Source organism: Lepus europaeus, chromosome 10 (genome assembly GCF_033115175.1).
Source record: "Lepus europaeus isolate LE1 chromosome 10, mLepTim1.pri, whole genome shotgun sequence".
Classification (NCBI taxonomy): Eukaryota; Metazoa; Chordata; class Mammalia; order Lagomorpha; family Leporidae; genus Lepus; species Lepus europaeus.
Genome location: NC_084836.1, coordinates 44,433,312 through 44,455,012, shown reverse-complemented (window position 1 = coordinate 44,455,012; position 21,701 = coordinate 44,433,312). Strand labels below are relative to the sequence as shown.

Genomic DNA, 21,701 nt, shown 5'->3' with positions numbered 1-21,701 from the left:
TAGGATAAAAGTTTTCCAGTATAATATTTAAAAACTACATTGAAGTATCAATACTTTGCTTTTCATGCTTCAATGCAAGTAACCTGCTCTTGAAGGGCTATTTATGAACCAAATAAGTTGAAATATACTAAGAGCATTCACTGTTTAAAACCCTGGAGTTAGTCCTTTTGAAAAAAGATCCTTTTGTAATGCCTGTATTATAAATCAGCATTTTCAGCACTTTTCTTAAACTAAAACATAACTTCATTACCTATAATTGGATATTGATCTCAAAACTGTGCATTTTATGGCTCTCAACTTTAAAATGAATAAAGAAACTAAATACTGCATTACCAAATGTATTATCAGTAACATAAAAGTGTAAGGACATATTGGCCTCTAAAATGCAGTAATATTCCAACTGAAAAAATATAGCAGCAACTTTCCACAGGTCAGAGATTCAGTAACTATTACAATTCAATGAAAGAGAAATAAAAACCATGACCATTTTTAATTAAACAAGCATTTCCAAAAGCACCTGTGTTGAGCATTGTGGCTCAAACGGTTCACATGGAATTTGACCACAACTTAATCTCCATAATTAAAGACCTAAAAGGTGGTTCTTATATTTCATCTACTCTCTTTACCAACAATTTGAAGACATGCTGTAATCATTCCAGACATTGTTCCTATCAAAACAAAGTAAAACAAAAAAAGTGCAACAAATATTTGAAATTAGTTGTACTTTTAGTAGAGCGTATTTTACATTGCATGGCTTTACTCTTCGTTCTCCAACCTGTTTTATAAAAGCAGCATGACCTTATTAACTGCACAGCCTGACAGGTTCTGGCAAGCATAGAAAGTGATCACAGTCTCAACATAACCAAGCTTAGATGAAACTCTACATGATGCAGAAAACCTAACTTGCAATTCACTCATGTGGCTCCAAAATTCTTGCTTTTTCCGGAATACTAAAGAGGCAAAAATTGTTTTAAATGAGTCTGAAAAAACCTGAAGTGGTACTAAGTTGGGCTAAGTTTCAAGGGAAGTTAATCTTAAAAACTGCCCCACACAGGGCATTTTAATACTACTAAGACGTCATTTAAGTCTTCCAGCAGAAGAAAGGCAAAAACTTTATTAAATTATGCACTTAAAGCAAATGTGCTTATATCATAGTGTTCCTATCTGTTCAAGTAGGAACCCAAGTCACCTATTATTTCAGAGAACATTTAGACAAAATGAAATTAGGTTGTGTTCTGCAAGGCAGATGTCTCTCACTAAGAGAGTTCAATGACTTTTGTGAATGGAAAATCTGTATATACTGTTGCTTCCACGCAGCCACTCTTGAGTGGGTGGCTCAATGAAACAAAAGCACGCTCCATGTGAGGCTCCTTGCAACCTGATCCCACTCTCGAGAAAGGGTTCGGAAACAAACATGAAATCCAAAAGCACAGCAAAGGCTTCGCCTTCCCTCCTACAGTACAAACCGAGGTTTAGAGGAACACCACCCTGTCACTGGGCTCTGCAAGGGCGGGTGCGGTCTGCGGTGAGCTGCACAGCCTCCGCCGGGGCTGTCACAGGAAAACGGGAGCCTCGCCTCCACCGCGCCTGGCGACAAAGCGCCAGCTCCCCTGGGTGCGGGGGGCTTCCGGCGACACGCCGCCGGCTGCTCGGCCAAACTTCGCCAAGGGTCGGACGCTCCGAGCGGTCGGGAAGCTGCAGCCGCCCCCCACCCCCGCTTCCCCCGCCGCGGCTTTGTAGGACTGCAGACGCTCCTACTGTGGGCCCCAAAACACTCCACCCCCGCCAGCCTTTCCAATCCCCCACTCAACAAGGGGACAAAGGAGCCAAAGCGGAACTCCTAGGCGCGGGGTGACTCGGAGCCCCCGCCAGCTTCCACTCAGATCGTGGGGGAAACGGGGCGCAGTCGCCTGGACGGGTGCCGACCCGCCGCCCCCCAACTCTGGGATTGGCGCGGTACTCACCGAGGTGGAGCCCTTGGAGAGGCGGGACGCGGGGAGCCGGTTCCTCGGTGGTGGTCGGGGCGGCGCCGGGGTCCGGGCCCCTGCACGCGATCGGTGGGACCCCCAACTTCTCTCAGCCGCTGTCGCTGGCAGCAAGGGGGTGCGAGCCCGGGCTGAGGGCGCAGTCTGGCTGCCGCGGAGGCGCTGCCCGCGAGGAGGGCGGGAACTCCGGGCCGGCTGTCCTCCGGCCAGGGCGGGCCCCCACCTCCCCTCCGTCTGCCTGCTGTCGGTGGCAGCTCCGGCGGAGGCTGAAACCAACGCTACAGCCCCTCGGGCTGCCGCTACCACCGCCGCCCAGCCCGGAACGCGTCGCGGCCTAATGTTGTCATCGGCCGCGTCGCCGCCTTTCTGGGCACCCCGGGCCGCCACGATCCTTCACATTCTAGCGCCCTCCCCTTCGCGGCCCCGCCCCCCGGCTCGCGGGCTGCGGCCACACCCCCTTCCCGTCACGTGACGGAGCGCGGGGGCGGGGGGCGCGGGAGCAACTGTCAGCCGCAGGCTCTGCCGGAGCTTTCCCCTGGCGGAGTGCCCCATCCAGCGAGACTCGGGCTGGGACCCCACCTCCGTGCGCCCGGCGCCCACTCACCTGTGAAGGCCGGGCCTTCTGGGTCAGGTGAACGGGGCCCTTCCTAACGTGTGGACATCAGGGCCCCGTGAGGACCCCCGCCTCTGAGGCTGGCTTCCTCAGCCTTGGGCTGGATTAAAGTTTTAGCCAAATGAAGGGGGGGAAGAGGCGTCGTGGTATAGGATGTCTGGCTTGGAAAGCAGTAACTGCTTGTTCCTATTTCTAGTAGCACGTTCACTGTGGCACTTAGCATTGTTTTCCCCATTAGACGTGTTCATTTTTGAGGAAACTGGTGTATTTCGGTCGCGCTGGGGATGAAAATAACCTCGCAAGCATATTTTCGTTCCTAGTCATGTTCAGGATCTTTCGTGCCAGTGGTACAGTCATTAAGTTTTACAGCGTGGTGGGTTGGTGGAAGTGTAAACACATTCACAGGAATTTGCGTTCCATTTTAAAAATAAATAAATAAATAAAGGCTAATTCTTGATTTGGGTTTAACCTTTTGCCTTCGTTTTTGGAAACCATGACCCGAGGAACCCTCCCTCTCAACGTCACTAATGAGAGGAAAAGCTTAAGATGCTAAAAATGCTAATCCCCAAAAGAAAAAGTAATACAGAAATAAGGGACGTAAAAGAGCAGAAAAATCATACTCAAACCCTTCTGACAAGAAAAATGAGAAAGCTTTCTGTAATAAACTCAGTTCCTAACTGATTTTTCTTTCTAGCCTAGAATTATCGGATATTTTGGTTAAGCAACTCTCATATCAATACATTTACTTGACGAGAAGTCAGATGGCGATCTGCTCACCCTATACTTTCCAATGAATAAGCAGTAAAATGTGGCCTATGTACTCTTTATTCTTAATACATTTCATAGCAGTTCTAAAAAGTCATAGATTTTTTTTTAAGACTCACCACTTTTTTATGTTACCCAAGAAAAGAAACACTGCCAATTAAATTATGCAGTGCCACAGATCTTTTAAGACAGAACTTGAGTTCAGAGATGTTAATATGTGAAAGACAATGAGCATTAGAATCTGGGGGATATGGTAATGAACTGATGTTCCAATGAGAAAAGATTCTAAACAAGTTTGGTTCAAGTCTGAGAGATTGTACCTTTTCTTCAGATAAATATGAGAGAAGTTTATTATTCTGTGAAACGATTTCAGTAAACCTAGTAACTAAGGAGTGTGTCACAGATTCAAATCTGTCTCCTATTTTGTAGAGCAGTGATTTTCAAATTGTGACTCAAAAATCAATTGTATATTTTATTGAGATGAGCTAGAATGATATAGAAGGTGAAACAATGCATAGTATCTAGTAAGGGCAAGAATTGCTTTATGAAACTTTTGTTACAGGTATGGGGCGGTGGTGAGAGTATGGCCTATGTTAGAACTTAAACTGTATTTAATATGAGTTGCAATCAAACTGATTAGAGAAAGAATGTTCCTGGAGTGTAGATAACATGTAAAATATACCATCTGGACTCTTTCTCTGGTACTTTTCCTTTACTTTGGGAACTTTTCCTTTATTTTTAGGAACTGAGGCTAAAGATTAGAAAAAGAGGCAAATTGTCTTGCCTAATTCTCTCCTGTCTCACCTCCAATTTCTTATATTAACTTTTGAAAATCTGATCATTTGTTGGAGTGAAAAGCAGTAATACTAGAAGCCAGGAGGCCTGTTTTGCATGCTTACCTAATTAGATGTATGACTAGATCAATTACTTTCTGGATTGCAGGTTCTGATAAGAATAGGGAGTTGTGCTACATGCTCTTAAAAGAATGATACTCAACCTTTTTATTCCTGTAGATGACATTCACATTTAAAACAGTCATAATATGCCAAGGATTATGCAAATTCTTGACAAACTAAGTCTAACTCATTTCAACTTCACTCAAAAAATAAACAATTAAGTGAAAGTAAAGATAGTATTGGGAAACAAATATAAATATATCTTTCACAATCTTCTAAACTGTAATTATGCCTAGTAATAGTTACTTGTCATGAATAATGAATGATTTTGACATACTTCACAAACGATTGCTACACAATAGTGTATCAATACACTACCATTGAAAAATCTGTTTTTCAGATCTTTTCAAACCCAATATACTATGATTCCAAGAGAGAACCATTCAATCTAATGTTTTCAATGTCACAACATCAACAGAAACTAACATGCAATCTAGCACTTGGAAAAAGATTGAATAACTCCCATTTGCTATGTTAAAGCATATCCCAGAGGGATTGGTATTGTGGCACAGCAGGTTAAAACCCTGGCCTGCAGCGCTGCTCAGCCCATGTGGGTGCCTGTTCTGGTCCCAGGTGCTCCACTTCCCATCCAGCTCCCTGCTATTGTGCCTGGGAGGGCAATGGAGGATGGCGCAAGTCCTTGTTCCCCTGCACCCATGTGGGAGACCCAGAAGAAGATCCTGGCTCCTGGCTTTGTCCTGGCCCAGTTCCAGTTGTTGTAGCCATTTGTGGAGTGAACCAGTGGATGGAAGATATTCTCTCTCTCTCTCTCTCTCAACTCTGCCTTTCAATTAGATAATTAAATCTTAAAAAAAAAAAAAGAAAAAGAAAAAAAAAGAAAAAAATCCCAGGGCAGGTGCTTGGCACAGAGATTGGGATACTGTTTGAGTCCCTAGCTCCACTCCCAATTCTAGCTTCTTGCTAAGACTGCAGATAATAGGTAACAGTTTTTGGGTCCCTGCCACCACGTGGAAGTCCTGGATTGAGTTTCAAGCTCCTGGCTTCACCCTGGCTGTTGCACACATTTGGAGAGTGAGCAAAGCAAATGAAAGGTCTCTCTCTCTCTCTCTCTTTCCCCCTTTCTCATCCTTCTCTGTCTTTCAAAATAAATATATTTTTTTTATTTGTAAAAAAAAAAAAAAAAAAAAAAAGGGAGGGCCGACATTGTGGCACAGTAGGTTAAGCCACCTTCTGCAGTGCCAGCATGCCATATTGAACGTTTCAAGTCCAACTGCTCCACTTCTGATCCAACTCCTTGCTAATGTAGCTGCAAAAGCAACAGAAAATGGCCCAAATTTTTGGGCTCCTGACACCCCCTTAAGAGACCCAGATGGAGTTCCAGGCTCCTGGCTTCAGCCTGGCCCAGCCCTGACTGTTGTGGCCATCTGGGAAGTGAACCAAAGGATGGAAGATCTCTATGTATCTCTCTCTCTAACTCTGCTTTTCAAATTAATAAAATAAATCTTTAAAATTTTTAAATAAAAAAAAGATAGAAACTAGGGAGTTCTAAAGAGAGAGTCTTGCAAGTTTACCACTCTTAAAATAATTTTCAGAATAATATTTTAAAATAAAACATTATAACCATCTAACTTAAATTCCAATGAGAATTCATGTCATTTGCATAGTGCTTAATTATACATTTCTAAGAATGAGTTCTTTTCTCCGAATCAGTTTATGCACTGCCAGCCATGATAATCTTTCCCACAGAATATATTTCAATGCTGACCTAGATTTAGAGCGATGTATCTTGAGATTGGGTGTTTTTTTTATATCTCTTTATCCAGCTGGCAATTTATGTTGTCAAAGATTGCTAGTCAGGATTCTAGACTAATTTCTTCTGCAAGAAAATTGATATTGAGTCCAAACTCAACCATAAATAATGGATCAACACAATTTAGGAGACTGTGATAGTTTGTACTAGTCTTATTGGTCATATGATTCCCTTTAACGGTTTATGAGTGCTTGTAACATGCTAAATCAAACTAGAAGCTTTAAATTAAAAATAATTTTTTAAATTAAATTTTTAAAAATTTTTTAAAAAATTAAATTTAAGTAAAGCATTCAAGTCAATGTTCTACTCTGGTGCTGCCTGCGATGAGAAACATATGTTCCAGATGAGATCACTGAATAAGAAAATACAGAGAACAGACCTAAAACTGACCCTTGGGGCAGCACTGTGGTGGGTGACCTGACCCTACTGATGTGCAGCTATGGACACGAAACAGGTTACACAAAAGTATTTGTTGTTAATGAGAATACGCTCTCAAATCATCTAAAATAGTTTTTGAGCTAACAAATCAGTGTCTAAGGGCTAAAGGTACTTTAGAACAATAATATTCAAATGTCTAATTTAATAAAGAAATAAACATCTACTAACTAGTGGACCAGATCGTTGGTAAACATCCACCTGAAATTTATATTAAAAAATAGTCTATAAACTATATAGATTTGCATGAAAATATTTCCATATTAATTTTAATATTTTTGTTTAATATTATTTGTCTTAAAGAAATATCCTGTGAGGAAAATTTGGGTAATGACATATAGTCTTCTGTTTCTGGTGATATCATGGATTAGGTACATTAATCAGTGATTACATTGAAAACAAAAATCATAGAAAAATGTATTTTCAATACCTTCCTAAAGTTGTCAATTACTGACTTGGGTAAGAAATTACTAAGTCAGAAAACGAAATGAAGGCAGGAATCTAGAGATTTACTAGACAGAGCCCATGGTTTGCTAAACCCAGTTAATGAGCTTTGGCTTTCAAGGCCTTATATAAGACAAAATGCATTCTCTGCATCACAAGCAAACGCGCAAGCACACACACACACACACAAAGCAGTACTTTCAAGGGTTAGTTGTTTGGTATAAGTTTATGCTAAAAATAAACTTACCCCTTACTAGCATATATACCTTTTCCCAGAGTCTACAAAGAAAATTAGTTGTCTTAAAATGGGCACCTACTGGACAAGGAAAACTAAAATCATTTTTCAGAATTTGGAGCCTCAATGCAATTCTCATAGGAAAATGAGACTTGCAGTCACAGTACCTCAATAATCCCAAAGAAACCTAAAGATGATAACTAGGGATGAATTTGAAGAACAGGTAGTTAATCTAGTGGTAAATGTGCATGTCCCATAATTGGCTTCCTGATAATGGATACCCTAGGAGGCAATAGTGATGACTGGACATGGTAGGGTTCCTACCACCTACAGGAGAGACCTGGATTTTTCCGTTCCTGGCTCCTGGCTTTGGCTTTGGCTGCCTTCCAATCTTCCCTCCCCACTGTTGTATGTTGTGAGCATTTGGGAGTCAGGCAGCAAGCAGATAGATCGATCTCAAAAATCTCTCTTTCTCCCTGCCTCTCAAATTAAAAAAAGATTTTTGACTGATAGGCTCTCAGACAACACCTAGCAAAAGCGAACACCATTCCTCTTGGAGGAACTCATCTTCACTGTAAGCCTTGAAGAATGACAATAGATAAAAATCTGAGGGAAATGAGCAGCTCCCATTTAATAACAAGCACAAAACACTATAAATGAGAAACAGTACAAGCATAAGAACAGAAGGAAATTCTAAAGGACTTCAGATAATGGATTTACCAGGGACAGACTATAAAAGAACTATATTAAATATAAATAAAGGAATAAAAGACAAGCTTGAAATGCTGGCTAGAGATCAAAGACTCTAACGATTGAGGATATTTGGGGAAAAATCAAATTCAAAATGGAAAAATATAATTAGCATTAAACAACTCAGCAGGCAGGTTTATTAACCTATCAGACATAAGAGAAGTGCAAGCTAGTGAAATGGAACATAGGAATGAAGTTATCCCAAACACAACAGAAAAACATAAAAGAGACTTTTTCATAAATATATGTAATAAATATAAACGGGATCTTAAGTGACGCAGAATACATTGTGAGAAGTTCTAAAATCTAACTATAACATCAGAAGAAAAAGAAAAGAGACAATGAGGCAGAGGCAATATATGACAATGTAATAGTTGAGAACCGGGTATAGGAGAGGGAGGAGGAAGAGGGGGTGGGAGGGAAGGTATGGTGGGAAGAATCGTTATGTTCCTAAAGTTGTACTTATGAAAAGCATGAAGTTAATATTCCTTAAATAAAAGGTTTCTGGGGAAAAAAATTGATGACAGACTCCAACCCACACACTTAAGAGCAACCTCCTCCCCACCAAGTACCAAGCAAATTACAGAGTAATAAATCCACACTCAGATACATAATAGTGAAGACACAAAACACCAAAACCAAAAAGACAACCTGAAAAATGACAGAAAGAAATATATAGATTATGGGGCCGGCGCTGTGGCACAGTAGGTTAATCCTCTGCCTGCGGAGCCGCCATCCCAATCTGGGCACCGGTTCTGGTCCCAGCAGCTCCTCTTCCCATCCTGCTCTTTGCTATGGCCTGGGAAGGCAGTGGAGGATGGCCCACGTCCTTGGGGCCCTGCACTCGCATGGGAGACCAGGAAGAAGCTCCTGGCTCCTGGTTTCAGATTGGCAGAGCTCCGGCCGTTGTGGCCATTTGGGGAGTGAACCAGCAGATGAAAGACCTTTCTCTCTGTCTCTCCCTCTCACTGTCTGTAGCTCTACCTCTCAAATAAATAAATAATCTTTTAAAAAAGATATATATAAATTATCTTCAGTGTCAGGTAACTGATTTTTCATCAGCATCTATGGAAACCAGAAGAAAATGGAATAATATTGGGGTGGGGAGAAAGTATCACCATGTTCCTAAATCTGTATATATGAAATACATAAAATTTGTATAACTTAAATAAAATTTTAAGCCAAACAAGTAAGCAGAAGAAAATGGAATAATTATCTTTAATGGGCTAACGGAAAATGACAGTGGGTCTAGAATTCAACACCCAGTAAAAATATTTTCCAAGAATAAGGCTGAACTAAAGATATTTTCAAGCAAGCAAAAGCAGAGCTTGCAGCTGATAGATTCACTCTAGAGAAAAGTTTGAAGAAATGTCTCCTTTCAGACAGGATGGAATCTCAGATAAAAGGTCTGAGAGTTGAGAATAAAGGAAGAGCACAGAAAATGTTATATATTTGCATAAGTCTAAAGACTGTTGACACTACAAAACAATAGGAATTGTTGTAATTATTATAATAATTTTAAGGAAAAAAAATAACAGTAACATGTACTTTACATCAGAAGTAGGTCCAGGTAACTGGCGCCGTGGCTTAACAGGCTAATCCTCTGCCTTGCGGCGCCAGCACACAGGGTTCTAGTCCCGGTCGAGGCGCTGGATTCTGTCCCGGTTGCTCCTCTTCCAGTCCAGCTCTCTGCTATGGCCCGGGAAGGCAGTGGAGGATGGCCCAAGTGCTTGGGCCCTGCACCCCATGGGAGACCAGGAGAAGCACCTGGTTCCCAGCTTCAGATCAGCTCAGTGCACTGGCTGCAGCGCGCCGGCCGCAGCAGCCATTGGAAGGTGAACCAATGATAAAGGAAGACCTTTCTCTCTGTCTCTCTCTCTCACTGTCCACTCTGCCTGTCAAAAAAAAAAAAAAAAAGTAGGTCCAGGGGCCAGCACTGTGGCGCACTAGGTTAATCCTCCACCTGTGGCACCGGCATCCCATATGGGTGCCAGTTCTAGTCCCTGATGCTCCTCTTCCAATCCAGCTCTCTGCTATGGCCTGAGAAAGCAGTAGAGGATGGCTCAAGTACTTGGGCCCCTGCACGCATGTGGGAGACCTGGTTCCTGGCTTTGGATTGTCCCTGCTCTGGCCGTTGTGGCCATCTGGGGAGTGAACCAACGGAAGGAAGACCTTTTTCTCTGTCTCTCCTTCTCACTATCTGTAACTCTGCCTGTCAAAAAAAATTAAATAAAATCTTAAAAAAAAAAAGATCCAACCAAATCCTTATGTCATATGCACTCTTAAATAGACCTCATTAAACACATACCTTATCCATTTGTAGTATAATCTCCATCCAATAAATGCTTTTAAATGCAAAAACAGTATGAATTTTCATTTATCTTTTCTTCTTTTCTCATACATTTGGGCAATATTGTTTTAATATTTTATTTATATTCCTTTTTAAATAACTGTACTGGTACAGCATTTTAAATCTGTTTTTCTTCATAATGGCATTCTTACTTCAAATTTGCATAATGCCCCAATGAAGATGGTTTATTATATAATCAGACTAAGAAATTAGCATATATTTAAGAGAGCATGATAGAGTAATAAAAAGCAGAATTATATACTATTTTCACATAACTATGAAGCATTAATGATTCCCACCATAGAAGTCTAAAAATGAAAGTTCATCATAACAAATTATATAATTATGTATTCACAGGATAGTGACAATTAAGTCTTATTGAAAAGCTCTGCCTACTCTTTCCACCCACATTACCTATCCAAAATTAGGTGCACGTTGACTTTTAACATCGTCTCTGGAAATAGCTAGGAGTTTATAATCAGAATATAAGGATTGATTCCTAAGTTTTAATTCTACTCAGAGGATGTCATAAACTCACACTCTAAAAGGAAGAATCAATTTCTTTCTGATAGCTACCTAGGTTACATATTCCCAGATATAAACACGCTTTTCTTTACAACTTCAGAAGACTGTATAAAAAGAAATTTATCACAGTTACTTAAAAAGTAAGAAGCCTAGAACACATAATCCCTTAAATTTCCAAAGATTTCCAATGCAAAAAAAAAAACAAAAAAAATTACTTTTTAAAACAAAACCTTACTCTTTTTTCTCTCAACCACATGAAATCTTTAGAAACATACTTCTGTAATTCTTAGTAAAAGCAAGTGTATAACTTTCACTGCAGAATAGACAAATGACCTTTATTTATATCGTTTAAAAATTATTTATTTTGTATTTATTTGAATGGGAGACAGAGATCTTCCATTTACTGTTTCACTCCCCAAATACCCACAACATTAGAGGCTGGACCAGGCCAAAGCTAGGAGCCTGAAATTCAGTTCAGGTCTCCCACATGAGTGGCAGGGACCCAACCACTTGAACCATCACCTTCTGCCTCCCAGGTTGCATATTGGCAGGGAACTTGATTTGGGAATAGGGCCAGGGCCCAAACCCAGGCCCTCTGATATGGAATGCAGATGTCCCAAGTGGCATCCTACCTGCTATGCCAAATGTCCACCCCTATTTATATCTTTTAGCATATGAGGATACTTCAAACATTCATGGAAATTTTGATTTAAAGATAAGCTAATTTTGGTGCAAAAATGTTTTAAACCTATACATAATTTGCTCATGATATGCATATTCTATGAACTTTTTAAAGACTCCTGCTTTACAATTTCAAGTATTTTACAGTATAAAATAGACAACTTTTAACTATATTTTTCATAAACTTTTAAAGTACCTTTGCTTATAAAAGCTTATATATTACTAATTTACAGTTAACCACTAGATTATTAGTTGGTTTTTAGATTATTCCAGTTAGTGTGGTCCAGCCTGTATTTATATAAGACTATGAACTTCCTGACAAGTTACAAGTAATTCAGTTTATATAAACCAGGTTGTGCACTAATTCTTTCAATTTAATAAGTTACCTGTTTTTACGGCAATTTAGGCCTATTCTTTGTACAAAAAAAAAAAAAAAAATCCACCTCTTCCTTGAAATGAATGCAAAGCTAGCAAGAGACCTCACCCTATAAACTAACAGCATTTCAAAATTGCTGTTTCTGCTGTTCTCTGTTAGGAGTGAAAGTGCCGCAAATCCTCACCATATTATCAGGTAGCAGCCATCTACCCAAGCCTCCCAAAGACAGGTTCTCCCAAGATGCCTTTTGCCAGATCTCCTAGGTACATACTTTTCTCATAGTCCTACAAAATGCTGGTGCCCAGAGTAGAAAAGAAGACACCTATCGATTGCTGACGTCATAAATAAGACTGTCAATTGTTAAATCAACACAGGAGTCACTGTGCACTTACTCTCCATGTAGGATCCCTGTCCTTAATGTGTTGTACTATGCAAATTAATGGTAAAACTATTATTCAAATAGTACTTTATGCCTTGCGGCGCCGGCACACCGGGTTCTAGTCCTGGTCGGGGCACCGATCCTGTCCCGGTTGCCCCTCTTCCAGGCCAGCTCTCTGCTGTGGCCAGGGAGTGCAGTGGAGGATGGCCCAAGTGTTTGGGCCCTGCACCCCATGGGAGACCAGGATAAGCACCTGGCTCCTGCCATTGGAACAGCGCAGTGCGCCGGCCGCAGCGCGCTACCGCGGCGGCCATTGGAGGGTGAACCAATGGCAAAGGAAGACCTTTCTCTCTGTCTCTCTCTCACTGTCCACTCTGCCTGTCAAAAATAAAAAAAAATAAATAAATAAAAAAAATAGTACTTTATACTTTGTGTTTCTGTGTGGGTGTAACTGTTGAAATCTTTACTTAGTATATACTAAGTTGATCTTCTGTATATAAAGATAATTAAAAATGAATCTTAATGAAGAATGGGATAGGAGAGGGAGTAGGAGATGGGATGGTTTGCAGGTGGGAGGGTGGTTATGGGGGAAAAAACCGCTATAATCCAAAAGTTGTACTTTCAAAATTTATATTTATTAAATAAAAATTTTTCTAAAAAAAAAAAAAAGAAGAAGATACCTATCTTGAATTCCAATATAGTCCACCCAGTGTGTCCTTGTAGGGTCTGTTCCTCTGTTCTTATCCTCCCCTGGTTGTTTTCCATTAATTCTTCTGAGAACTTTACTTTTTGTTGATATTCTTACATGCACAGCTAAAACCAGATCCCCAGGTCAGGAGTTGTGGCACAGTGGGTTAAGCTGCTGCTTGGGATCCCAGCATCTTCCATCAGTGCACTGGTTTCAGTCCTGGCTATTCTGCTTCCCATCCAGTTCCCTGCTAATGCATCTGGAAAGCAGAGGATGATGGCTCAAGGACTTAAGTTCCTGCCATCTTCCCGTGACACTCAGATGGAGTTCCTGACTGCTGGCTTTAGCCTGACCCAGCCCTGGCTGTTACAACCATTTGAAAACTAAAGCAGTGGATGGAAGATTCTCTCTCTCTTTCTCGCGCATTTGTGTGTGTGTGTGTGTGTTGTGTGTGTTTGACTCTAGCTTTCAAGTAAAAACCAACAACAATAAAAATAAATCTTAAAAAAAAAAAAAGAAAGAAAAACAGATTCTCAATCCCATTCCCCCCAAGTCATTTCCTTTACCACATAATTCCCTCCTGGAAACACACTGGAGTTGGCACACCTCTATAAGTACTTATTTCAGGACTTCACCTTCTAACGTCAATTCCTTTCCAGAGATGGCCACCGACTCTAGCCCAGGGATCTCACATTGTTGCTGACTTCCCGCTAATTTCCTTTTCTGATTGCCAAAAGTCTTGGGCTTGACAAAATTTGCAACCAAACCCTTCCCCCTTTCCTTAACTTGCCAAGGAGATGCATTTCATGATTACAATTATCTAAATTAACAGCAGGGGAAATTCTAGAATAAAATGACCCTTATTCAACAAATAAAGAGAAAAGGGAAAAAGGAAGGGCACTGTTAGACACTAAAACAGACTCATTAGACATATCACTTGTAAAAACACATTGAAGAGTCAATCAGGGACATTTTAATACTGACTGGATGTTATACAATATTAAGGAATTATTACTAATTGTCTTATATGTCATGACAATATGTGACTATATTTTTTTCTTAATTTTTCATCTCATAAAGATACATACTCCAAAATGTAACTGGCTATGTTTTAGAAAAGAAAAAAACAATCTTCAGAGTATGTTTGTTTTCTCTACCTGAAGGTCAAGTCCATGGGAATGTTCTCTACAATTACATGTTGTTTTCTACCCTTAAGCAGATCAGATATAGCAATCATATCCTCCTTCCCTTATCTATGCTTTTTTTGGCAGTAAAAATACTCAAATCAATAGCAATCCATGTTACCTATTTGCTACCTCTGTTTATTCCTTACCATGATTAAACCACTGTGAAAGGCCTAATATCATATCCTGTGGTAAATACATCTAACTGAACATGCTAACATAGTCAAATTTATATAAAGCTATCTGCAAATACAGATTACGCTGGAGATGCTAAGCAGATGTACTGATCTCCTTGGCATTCACATGATTCAGCTACAAATAGAATTTGAACAGATTCCAAATGCACAACTGTCAAATTCACAAAAAATAGCAAAAAATGTCAAGTAAAAGTTTAGGCTTTGGAATAACAGTGACTGTTGCTTAAAAAAAAAGTATTCTATTAATGCTAACATTTGACAAAAATGAAGTACTTTCATTTCCTGCCTAGATGTTCCCATTGGATTAACAGTAATGACCCAGGAGTTGGCGTTTGCTGCTTGGGACGCCTGTGTCTCATATCAGAGTGGTTAGATTTGTGTCCCAGCTCTTTTCTCAGCTGCAGCTTTCTGCTGATGTGCACCCTGGGAGGCAAAAGTGAGGCTCAAGGAGTTGGGTCCCTGCCACTGTCATGCAAGTCCCAGATTTAGTTCCAGGTTCCCAGTCCCATCTTAGCCCAGACCTGCTTCTTGTGGGCCTTTGGGAAGTAAATCAATGAATTGGAAAACACACACACCCTCTCTGTCTCTCTCTCTGTCTCTCTCTCTCTAAATATATATATATATATATACACACAAACATACATATGTATATTTCTGTCATTCTGCCTTTCAAATAAGTAAAAGTGTCCAAGAAAAACCATGATAATCCAGACATTTATGTGCTAGTCTCTCACTATTTTTTTTTTGACAGACAGAGATAGACAGTAAGAGAGAGATACAAAGAGAAAGGTTTTCCTTTCCTGCTGGTTCACCCCCCCCAAATGGCCGCCACAGTCAGCGTGCTGTGGCCAGCACACTGCGCTGATCCGAAGCCAGGTACTAGGTGCTTCCTCCTGGTCTCCCATGGGGTTGCAGGGCCCAAGCACTTGGGCCATCCTCCACTGCCTTCCTGGGCCACAGCAGAGAGCTGGACTGGAAGAGGAGCAACCGGGACAGAACCGGCACCCCAATTGGGACTAGAACCCAGGGTGCCGGTGCCGCAGGCGGAGGATTAGCCTAGTGAGCCACGGTGCCAACCTAGTCTCACTATTCTAAAGAAAATCTCCAACCAATATCACTAAGTACATAAATAAAAGTGTGATTCACTGAAGTAGTATAGAATAATGGGACTGAGCTCCACCACTAAAGTTAGGTCTCAGTTCTAATCCTAGTCCTGCCATTTATGGGTTGTGTAACCTCACCAAGACTCCTTTGTCATCTGTAAAGTGTCATTTGAAAGAATCTTTGATGATATTATAAGAATTAAAGAGCTCGGAGCTGGTGCTGAGACATAGCAGGTAAAGCTGCTGCCTACAGTGCCAGCATCCTATATGGGCTAGTTTGAGTCTGGGATGCTCCACTTCTGATCCAGCTCTTTGCTATGGCCTAGGATAGCAATAGAAGATGGCCCAAGTCCTTGGGCCTCTGCACCTACGTGGGAGATCTAGGAGAAGCTCCGGGCTCCTGCCTTCAGATAGACGCAGCCATCTGGGGAGTTAACCGGTGAGTGGATGGAGGACTCTCCCTCCTCTGCTTCTGTCTCTCTGTAACTCTGCTTTTCAAATAAGTAAATAAATATTTAAAAAAAAAAGAATTAAAGAGCTCAAGAAATACAAGCTAATAGTGAACATTGTATTCTACACAGTATTACTAGCTGTATTTCCCTACACTCAAATGGAAGAAAATTATGCACAGATCACACACTGTACCCAACTTTCATTGATACCAAGACCTTTTGCAACAACTGGCCTGATTCTGACTTATAGAAGATATTGAGACAAACATAGAAATAGGGTTATTTGATAATATAGGCAATGTAAGTATCAAGATTTCAAATTAATATGAAAATGCAAGCCACTTTCTCAGCAACCAGGAGACAGACTCGATTTTAGAGTTTTTTATTCAAGCAGACCACCCATCAGAGCTTCTTTTACAATACATGGGGTTAGTACTCTCAGCCAGTCCCTTCTTGCCAAACTTAAAATTTTTAATACAACAAATGAGAGTAAGACAAAACTTATCTGTGAGAGCAATACATTAATGCACACATTTCCTTATTGTTTTTCTGCCATAATGGGACAACTCAGAACATCCTATAATTTTTTGATAGATGTAGAGGTGGGTTTTGGAGACCTTCCTTGAAATCTTTCTTTGAAACATGTAAGATAAAGACTTTATTGATTCAGGTTAAACATTTAGGACTAGAATACTTATTGGTGAGACAATATTTTTTATATAGTATCAGGGTACTTCAGAAACTTCATGGAAAACATGTATTAGGGAAAAATACATTGGGTTTTAAAAAATACACTCCAAAATAAACTTACAATTTCATTTTTCCATAAACTTTTTGAAGTTCTCTTGTATTTTTCAAGCACTTAAATAAACACAGAATTATTGATGTTTAGGTTCACATCTAAATTAATAATATGGCAGCCTCATCTCTGTGTTATTAATTTGTAACTAGGAAGCAATTACTTTGATACGATACACTGCCTGTTTCCCTTCAAACATAAATCTTGTGCTTTAACCTCTATTAAAACCCTTACATGAGTTAATAATTTCAATAAGAATTACAAATTTTAAAACCCAGCATCCCTTCTACATTCTCACTTTCTTTAGTAAACAAAAGGTTGATTTTATCACCTGGAACTATATAGTTTTCCTGAAATATGGTATGGAAAAATAAATAATAGTTCTTTACTTTTAGTTATCAATTTTGAAGTAAAGACATTTTGGAGATGAATGAGAAAACTTGGGGTATAGATAAAATGAAATTTTATTAACTTGGAAAAGTAGAGATTGTTAATTTAAAAAAGTAAATAAGCTACAAAATTGCACAATAAATATAAAATAATTTTGATATGTTTGCCTATATATGGATAAGTAAAGATGTGGAAAGATAAACAATAAGCTGTTAACAGTTTGCTCATATGTAGTTTGTGACTTTCTACCCTGCATATGCTGCTTTTATGACAATAAAGGATTTTATTTTAAAAAGAAAATCACTATTTCCCACTGAGCCCAGATGCAGCTTCTGAATCATCATCAACACATGACTTTCCAGCATGGGAGGCTGCCAGGACACCAACCCAGCTGATTGCTTCTTCAGAGTCTCTTTGCTTGCTGGTTTCCTTTGCCTATACGTCTTACCCATGGCTCAGCAGGGCTACCTGATCACTAAACCCCCACTGTCCTTTCACTCTAGCAGCCATCACCAGTCTGTAACTACTTTGTATGTCTCTTGGTTTGCCTTTGTGTGGGTAGAAGTTCTCTCCATTAGTTTTTGTGTCATAGCATCCTTAGTTTTCCTTCTCTCTTCTGACTCCTCAGTTTCCTTGGCAAGTGTATCTTTCTTTACTATTTCTTTAACTGTTCCAGAATTCCATACTCAGCCTTCTCTTTTCTTTTTCTTTTGACAGGCAGAGTGGACAGTGAGAGAGAGAGAGACAGAGAGAAAGGTATTCCTTTACCGTTGGTTCACCCACCAATGGCCGTTGCGGCCGGCGCACTGCAGCCAGCGCACTGCGCTGATCCGAAGCCGGGAGCCAGGTGCTTCTCCTGGTCTCCCATGGGGTGCAGGGCCCAAGCACTTGGGCCATCCTCCACTGCACTCCCGGGCCACAGCAGAGAGCAGGACAGGAAGAGGGGCAACCGGGACAGAATCCGGTGCCCTGACAGGGACTAGAACCCAGTGTGCCGGCGCCGCACAGCGGAGGATTAGCGTATTGAGCCGTGGCACCGGCCAGCCTTCTCTTTTCATGCAATATCTTCTTCCTGGAAAAAGGATGACAGAATTGGTCTCATGTTTCCACTCTTGTTCATTTATGCAATGGCTATCTCCAGTATAGTCCTTTCTCCTGAGCAACATAATCATATTTATGTGTGCATACATATGTGCATATATATATATATATATCTTTATGCATTGATTTTTTGATAGTTTTGACTTGGTCCTAAGAATTAAGTCATTCAAGGACCTGAAATACATACTGTGGGAGTGAAACAGGCATGGCTGGAAATTAAACTGAGAAGTAAATATAGGTTAGTTTGTGTGGGAGGTTGTATGGCAGGTTTGGAGTTTTGAATTTTATAGGAGTGCAACAGGAACTACTCGATTGTTTTCAGTAGATATGCTGCCTGATCAGATTTGTATTTCAGAAAGAAAACTCAGCTTTGCTGTAGAAGACTGGTGGAGAATAAAGAAGAAATCAGAGAGAAAGGAATTGAGGAAGCCCAGGGAAGAACTGATTGTGGCCTTGCCTAAAAAGGCAACAGTGGGGACTGGCGCTCTGGCCCTGGCATCCCATATAGGTGCCCGTTCGTGTCCTGGCTACTCCACTTCTGATCTAGCTTCCTGCTAATGTGCCTAGGAAAGCAGTGGAGGATGACCCAAGTCCTTGCGCGCCTGCATCCACGTGGGAGACTCAGAAGAACCTTCTGGTTCCCGGCTTCAGATCCAGTTGTTGTAGCCATCTGGCGAGTGAACCAGCGGATTGAAGACTTCTGTCTGTCTCTATTTCTACCTCTCCCTGTAACTCTGTCTTTCAAATAAATAAAAAAGTAGATGTTTAACCAAATAAATGAAAACCTTTAAATTGTAAAACTTTAGACATCTGCCCAGATATTTTCCAGTATTGGAGCAATTGGGAATTAAAAACAATACTCTTGAAAAGACAGACACATTTAGAGAAGGCTTAGTATGGAATTCTGGAATAGTTAAAGAAATAATAAAGAAAGATACACTTGCCAAGGAAACTGAGGAGTCAGAAAGGGAGAAGGAAAACTAAGGATGCTATGACACAAAAACTAATGGAGAGAACTTCTACCCACACAAAGGCAAACCAAGAGACATACAAAGTAGTTACAGACTGGTGATGGCTGCTAGAGTGAAAGGGCAGTGTGGGCAGGCTGGGGCTTTAACCCACTACATCACAGCACCAGCCACAATTGGGTTTTAATGGAGAAGTTGGAAGAGAAAGTGAGGCTCAAGTTTCTAGTTGGTGAAGTATTAGATGGTGGCACCACTCACTGAGGTGAGAATACAAGGAGGGTGGACTTTCCAAATGTGTGTCTCTCCCAAAAACTCTCTTTTAAGCTTCAGATTTGATTACCCAGCTATTTATTTGGTGATTCTAATTGCATATCTCATAGACTTCTCAAAATATATTCTGGATAGATTTTGATGATAAAGTCTACTGCATGTGAGACATCAGAGGTATCAAGAATTATACTTAGGCTTTTGTCTTGAGAAACAGGATATATGATAGTACCATTAACAGAGAAAGGTAAGAAGCAGGAAAGAATATGTTTTGTTGAAGAGAGTGAAACAAGAGTTCCATTTAGGATATGTTAAATGTGTGGTGCCTATGAGACATTAAAGAAGCTAAATTACATAAGCCATGACATATATAAATCTGATACCCTGAGATAAAAATAATCACAAATGAACCACTACCTCCAATTTTAATTCCTTTCATATTTCTATGCTATCCACTATTCTTAGGTTAGCATTCATCCAATATACAGATTTAACCATGTCACAACTCTATATAATATCCCTTCAAATATCTGAAAAAATATTCTAGAAAGAATCCAGATTTCTTAATGTTGCTTACAAATGTGCCTGTTGTCCACCTTTCATCTCTTTCCATTCTTCAATATCATGCTCTACACTCTAACTTTCAATTCTTTAGCTACACCATGCGATATCATATTTTAGGGCTTTGATCTATGCTTGCCCCTTAGCCTGGGACATTCTTCCCTTGTCTTTTCATTCCATTAACACTTACTCATTCTTATTGCAGATAGTACCTCCTTTGGAATGTATTTTAAGACGCTTTCTCCCAAAACACAGTTTAGATACCTGTATCAGTTAAAGATAATGTTCTGCTGCATAGAACAGAAACACAATGATGAAGTCTTAATCAAATAAGGTGTAGAGGGGCCTTGGGCTGATATTTTGTATGTCATCCTTAGCATGTGCATTTCATCTTTATGTTCCCCAGGTATTTCCTTTCCAATCAAGAAAGGAAAAAATTGATGTTTCTTGAGAAAAGGGGGAAGTTTGGCTTTTCCCTTCCTCTCCCCTTTCTCTCCTCTCCTCTCCTCTCCTCCCCTCCCCTCTCCTCTCCTCTACTCTCCTCCCCTCTCCTCTCCTTCTCTTCTCTTCGTTCCTCTTCCCTCTTCTTCTCTTCTCTCTTACCTCTTTCTCTTCCATAATCAAAAGTTGAAGAAGTTCATTACCAATAAACCTGCCTTACAAGAAATTCTAAAGCAATTTCTTCAGACTGAAATGAAAGGATGATAAACAGCAACATGAGAGCATAAGAAATTAGGACATGCATTGGTAAAGGTAAATACAGAGACAAATACAGAATACCATATTACTATAATAGCAGTTAGTAAGTCACTGATTTTAGTATAAAACACAAAATATATGTTGGATAGCGTTGTGGTACAGTGGGTTAAGCTGTCACCAGTGATGCTGGTATTCTGTATCTGTGTACCAGTTTGAGTCCAATTGCTCTGTTTATGATCCAGCTGCCTGCTAATGTGCCTGAGAAAATGGTGGATGATAGAGGCGGACCAAGTGCTTGGGCCTCTGCCACTAATGTGGGAGACCTGGATGGAGTTTCAGGCTCCCAGCTTTGACCTGCCCTAGCCTGGCTGTTGTGGCCATTTGGGAAGTGAATCAGTGGATGAACAATTTCTCTCTCTCTCTCTCTCTCTCTCTCTCTCTCTCTCTTTCTCTCTCTCCCCCTCTATTTCTCTATCTCTCTGTAGCTCTGCTTTCAAACAAAATAAATTTTAAGAAAAACTTCAAAAGACAGAAGCACCAAAATAACTACAATACAAAAATATTAAGATACAATATAAATATTTAAAAATTGACAATAATGGGGCCGGCGCTGTGGCGCAGCTGGTGAAGTCGCTGCCTGTAGTGCCAGCATCCCATATGGGCACCAGTTCGTGTCCCGGCTGCTCCACTTACGATCCAGCTTTCTACTATGGCCTGGGATAGCAGTGGAAGATGGCCCAAGTCCTTGGGCCCCTGCACCTGCTTGGGATACCCAGAGCTCCTGGCTTCAGATTGGCACAGCTCTGTCTGTTGGAGCCAACTGGGGAGTGGACCAGCAGATGGAAGACCTCTCTCTCTCTCTCTCTCTCTCTCTCTCTGCCTCTCCTCTCTGTGTGTAACTCTGACTTTCAAATAAGTAAATAAATAAATCTTTAAAAATTTGACAATAAAAACATAAATGGAGTGGATAAATTTATAGAGGTTTTGTATGTGATTAAACTTAATTGTTACCAGCTTAAAATAGCTT

At 40.4% G+C, this 21,701-nt stretch overlaps 1 protein-coding gene across 1 annotated transcript in view; it reads right to left on the bottom strand.

Moving 5' to 3' along the window:
- OSBPL8 (oxysterol binding protein like 8) overlaps window positions 1-2,358 on the bottom strand; it is a 210,840-nt gene extending 208,482 nt beyond the window's left edge. The window contains exon 1 of the mRNA XM_062203175.1: window positions 1,965-2,358. The gene's annotated coding sequence lies outside the window, so the exon portion shown is untranslated. The remainder of the gene's footprint in view (window positions 1-1,964) is intronic.
- Window positions 2,359-21,701: the final 19,343 nt, after the last annotated feature.